The 5,876-nt window shown below is 41.3% G+C and overlaps 1 long non-coding RNA gene across 2 annotated transcripts in view; it reads right to left on the reverse strand.

The window, feature by feature from the left end:
- Positions 1–213: 213 nt before the first annotated feature.
- Positions 214–5,876, reverse strand: part of LOC125484425 — a 20,517-nt gene continuing 14,854 nt past the window's right edge. For both annotated transcript variants that reach the window (XR_007263244.1, XR_007263243.1), the window contains exon 3: positions 214–972. This is a non-coding gene — a long non-coding RNA (uncharacterized LOC125484425). The remainder of the gene's footprint in view (positions 973–5,876) is intronic.

A 5,876-nucleotide genomic window follows, 5' to 3' on the forward strand; every position in this document is an offset into this window, starting at 1 on the left:
CACTGTATTACAGGCTCTTTTGGTTTAGCTTGCTTTTTAGTGAGGGAGGACAGGTAGCTTGTGACAATTGGGGGGGCACAGAATAGTCAATCTGTCGGTCAGACAGGGGCTGGATACGGTGTTGTTTGACCCCCATGCTAAATGAATGTTAGAGCACAGCATATTCCAGAAACCTGTCTGGCAAACAGCAGAAGAAAATGGCAATGTGTGAAAGTCAAAGGGGAAGAGTCCTCAGTCAAGTGAAGCAGGACTGCGGTCAGTCGGGGGTTACTGTCATCGTCAGACATGAGCTTTGGCCGATGACACGACATAGTAATAGTAAGTCCTGCAGGTCAAGTGCAAGCAGCTCAAGGATAGGAGCTAGGTCAGGCAGGGTGCTATGGAGACATCAGTTCAAGGAGTTGGCCAGTTTTACTTGCAATGAGAAAAAAGGAAGGACTGAGAATGTTGGAAGTGGATGCGAGAACATTTAGTGGTCATATGTGCGCAGGAGAGCTGGTTGAGTGTTTCCACTGAGTGAATAGGAAGCACAGAGTGCAGGACGGGTCAGTAATTTGTGAACATGAGGTGGCTGTGAGCCCCCGAGTGGTCATGATGCATTCGATACTGCAAGCTGTACTCCATGAATCTTGATAAGGAGCATGTGCAGTGGCAGAGTTACTATAAGTTCCTGGTGGATTGTCTTAAGCAATGTGCCTAACAGCTTGATTGCCTAATTAATGTGGGGAAACATGGAAAGTTGTGAGGAAAATGTGCCCCAGAGCATGACAGACTGGACACTATGAAACTCACTTGCAAACAAATGCAAGTGGGAAAATTCACCACATAGTCATTGTTGTACCTGTTTTTTTTGGCTTATTCAGGTTTTAGGCAGTCCACTCTCCCATATGGTCCTGGTTTCAGCCACACAGTTTCTCCAAACAGAACTTAATTCCATGTTCTTGATTTGATTTGATTTATTGTTACATGTACCTAAGGACAGTGAAAACCTTTGTTTGTGAGCAGTACAGGCAAATCATTGTAAGCAAGGACATACAGATCATAGGATGAAAAAAAAATCTTGGGCAGAGTAAGGCATACAGGATGCACCGCACAGGGTGTCTGCGCTAGGCAAGATCAACATTAACAAGATCAACATTACTTGAAGTTAGAGCCCATTCATCAGTCAAATAATGGCAGGGAAGAAGCTGTTCTTGAATCTGCAGGTGCACGTGTTCAAGCTTCTGCATCTTCTGCCTGACGGAAGAGATTATAAGAGAGCATTACTGGGGTGGGATAGGTCTTTGATGATGTTGGCAGCCTAACCAATCCTCCAAGCAGTGCAGAAATGGGATTCCACCTGTGCAATCTTCCCCAAAATAGAGCTCTTCTTTCCAGAACCTTCTTCACTATCAGCAGTTCTCTTGACTTTGTTTATGGTGTCTATGTGCCACACAGCAGTTGTATATTAACTTTCTTCCTTTCACAGACCAATATTTCTTATCCAAAGAGTATAATTTATTCCTTTAGGATTGATACTAACTCTTTAAAGTCCTTCAACTAAAAACAACTCTGGATTCCCCAATCATTTTACAGTAATTGTTGTACTTCCCACTGCCTTGGGAAAGCAGTCAACATAATCAAAGACCCCTCCCAGCCAGGTGCCTCTTTCATTGGGTAGAAGCTACAAAAGTTTCAAAATACATACTAACAGATTTAAGAACAACTTCTTCCCCACTGTTATCAAACTTATGAATGGACCTGTCATATATTAGTTGATCTTTCTTTGTAACTTCTCTGCAGCTATGACACTATATTTTGCATTGTATTCTATTACACTGATGTACTTATGTAAGATATAATTTATCTGGTTCACATGCAATACCATACTTTTCACTGTATCTGGGTACAATGTGACAATAATAAATCAAATCACATCAAATCATTACTGTTGCTGCTAGTGGAATCTAAAGGAGAGATGAAAATAATTTATTTCATTTCACAGTTATTGTGATCTGAAGCTCTTTACCTAGAAAGATGGCAGAAGTTGATTGCATAAATGATTTTAAAAGGGATTCGTACTTGTCATTGAGGAAGTGTGACTTGCAGGTTTGTGGACAAAAAGCAATGTTATGGGTCTAAGCATAACTGGGTTTTTAAACAGTCGTCACATACACAATGGGTCAGGTGGCCTCTTTTGTACTACATGTTTATATGATTCAATTATCTTACATTTATATTTAATTCTATCTCCCAAAAATCAATCTGAAGATGTTTTTACACATAGGCACTTCTTTTGCATAGTATGTGCCGTTGAAATATGCAGCTTTCTCAGTTGGTGACGTTATCTGAACATGGCTATTAGCCTGTCCACTGTTTCCAGTATTGGTTTGAGAATGCTCAGAGGGTCTTTGTGCATGGTGATGATATTTTGTGGAATGGGCAATAAATGCTGGCCAGTCAATGACACCCATGTCCTGTGAGAGAATAAAACTAAGTTCTCATGCAAGCAATAAATAGATGGCATTTCTGACATTCCTCAAATAGGATTTATTTTGGTTTTGTTTTCACTCCTATTCATGAGATTTAAAAACTATTCTTTAGTTTCTTTTTGGAAGAAGAAATATCCAAAACTGTCTAGCTGTAAGGGACAGTTTACGAAAACGTGGCCAGCACTGTGGGAGCTTGTATCAGCAATCTAATCACACATATGTTTTTGAAAGTGCAATGCTTGTAAACTGGGAAGCTCCTATGCATTCCAAATAGTGCCTGATGCAGCTGGAATGTCAGGGACAAACTATTCAAAACTAGCCTAGGGACAGGAGATAGAGAGTGATGGTAGACAGCTGTTTGAGTGAATGGAGCCAGGTGTGTCATGCATACCACAGGGAGCAGCGCTGGGTCCCTTATTTTCTGTGATATTCATAAATGATGTAGATGAGAATGTGGAAGGATTGACTGGTCAGTTTGCAGATGACATAAAGATTGGCCGGTGGTTCAGAGTGAGGAGGAAGGCCTTTAGTTATCGGAGGATATGAATGGATTGGATAGTTGGACAGATCAGTAACACATTGGCACTTAGCCCTCAAAATATGAGGTGATACACTTTGGAAGAAGGAACAAGACAAGGGAGTATTCAATGAATTGCAAGGCATTAGGAAGCTCAGAGGAACATTGGGATATTGAGGTGCTTGTCCATTGATCCCTGCAGCTGGCAGGACAAGATAATAAGGCAGTTAAGAAGGCGTATAGGATGCTTACCTTTCAGAAATGGCATAGTTTATAAGAGCAGGGAGGTCATGTCAGTGCTTTACAGAACTTTGGTTAGGCCACAGCTGGAATACTGTGTGCAGTTCTGGTCATTGCGCTATAGGAAGGATGTGATTGCACTGGGCGGGGTGCAGAGGAAATTCACCAGAACATTGCCTGGGATGGAGCATGTCAGTGATGAAGAGAGGCTGGATAGGCTCGCATTGATTTCTTTGGAGCAGAGAAGGTTGAGGGGGCTCCTGAAAGATGTGGATAAGATTATGAGGGGCATAGACAGTAAATAGAAAGCAGCTGTTCCCCTTAGTTGAAAGATCAATAACAAGGGGGTATGATTTTAAAGTGAATGGCAGGAAATTTAGAGGGGGTGAAAGGAAACATTTTTTCAACCAGAGGGTGGTGGTCATCTGGAATGCACTGTCTGGGAGAGTGGTTGACGCAGGAAACCTCACCACTTTTAAAGAGTACTCAGAAGAACACGTCATAACAACCAAGACTCTGGGCCTAGTGTAGGTATTAGTATATTTTTGGCAGTACAGACTCAATGGGTTGAAGGGCCTCTCTTGTACTGTACTATTCAATGATTCAATCCATTGTAATTCATACCAAATTTTGACTGGTCAAAATTATTTAGTGTTCTAATTGTAGTTCACTCTTTGGAGATACTTATAAAAAATTAGTAAAAATACATGGGCAGATTCCTGCATTTGCAGCCTGTTTCCACTAGAGGTTGTCAAAGGGAATCTGTGGAAATCTTTGCCACTGATTATTTAAAGAATTACAAAGAGTTTTGGATTCCTTGATTCAAATTCAAACTAAAATATCAGCTAAAATAACATGCCTTTACTCTCATTGGTATTTTCATTCTATTGATACTTACAGTTATTGAATTCTAGATCCTCTTCCACTTTCATCATATGGAACACAAATAGGTAATTACAGATAATTGGATCCAGAATTCCCTCTCTGACTATGTTAACTGATCGCTAAATTGAGTAAGAAAGAAATCGTCTCATTGGATGACATTTCTCAGCTTTTCTACAGCAGTCAATATCTAGATATTTGAAAACACAAGCTTTCAGAGCCTCTCTCCTTCTTCAGGTGTTAGTGAGAGAGGTGGCATCAGACACGGAATTTATAAGTAAAAGATCAAATAGTCAACTTGAGTGGGTTCGTGATCTGTAGTCCTTTTTGGATCTTTTGTGCTTTCTTGCATTTCTGTAGAAACTTGATGTCTGTGTCGATATACATGTTCTTCTTGGAGATCCTCTCCACGTTGAGCTGGTAGTTGGCGATGTCGATGGTGGCCATGATGTGGAGGTGCTGGTGTTGGACTGGGGTGAACAAGGTCAGAAATCACACGACACCAGGTTATAGTCCAACAGGTTTATTTCAAAACACAAGCTTTCAGAGCCTTGCTTCTCCTTCAGGTGTTAGTGAGAGAATTGGCATCAGACACAGAATTTATAAGTAAAAGAAACTTGATGTCTGTGTTGATATGTGCGATCATCTTGGAGATCCTCTGCACTTTGAGTTGGCTGTTGGTGGTTTCTACAGAAATGCAAGAAAGCACAAAAGATCCCTAAGGACTATAGATCATGAAACCACTCAAGTCGACCTTTTGATCTTTTACTTATAAATTCTGTGGCTGATGCCACTTCTCTCACTAACACCTGAATAAGGAGCGAGGCTTTGAAAGCTTGTGATTTCAAATAAACCTGTTGGACTATAACCTGGGTGTCGTGTGATTTCTGACCTCGTCAATCCCAATCCAACATCAGCACTTCCACATCATAGATATTTGAAGTTCTTGTTGCTTTTTGGCATTCTGTCTATTGTCCTCAGTTCCGATCTTATGATGGAAGGAAGATTTTTGAAGTAGCTGCCCTAAGGAACTCCTGCAGATATGTCATGGAGCTGAGATGACAGACCTTCAGCAACCACAACCATTTTCCTTTGCACTAGATATGATTCCAACCATCAGAGAATTTTCCCCCAATTCTCATTTACTCTATTTATGCAAGGGCTCCTTGATGCCATGCTCACCTTTGGAATTGAGCTCTGTTGTCCATATTTGAACCAAGGCTGTAATGGGATTAGGAGCTGAGTGGCCCTGGCACAACTTAAAATGGGTGCCACTGAGCAAGTTATTGCAGAGCAGGTGCTGCTTGATAGCGCTGTTGAAGACACCTTCCATATCTTTACTGATGATCAGGAGTGAACAGATGGAGCGGAATTTGGTTGAGTTGGATTTGTCTTGCTTTTTGTGTACAGGACATACCTGGGCAATTTACATATTGTTAGGTAGATGCCAATGTTGTAACTGTACTGGAACAGTTTGGCTAGGGGAGTGGCGAGTCTGGAACCCAAGTCTTCAGTGTGATTGTTGCCACGTTGTTGGGGCCCATAGCCTTTGCAATATCAGGTCATAATTATGAAATCATACTTATCAACAGAATCAGGATGTTATTTGATGAGTCTGTGAGTTCTCCCAATTTTTTCAATGGCACTAGGCCCAAGATAATGGTAACAGAAACAAAGTTGCTGAAAAAGCTCAGCAGGTCTGGCAGCATCTGTGAAGGAGAAAAGAGACTTAACGTTTCGGGTCCGGTGACCCTTCCTCAGAACTG

The sequence above is a fragment of the Rhincodon typus genome, chromosome 11 (assembly GCF_021869965.1).
Source record: "Rhincodon typus isolate 14 chromosome 11, sRhiTyp1.1, whole genome shotgun sequence".
NCBI classification, from domain to species: domain Eukaryota; kingdom Metazoa; phylum Chordata; class Chondrichthyes; order Orectolobiformes; family Rhincodontidae; genus Rhincodon; species Rhincodon typus.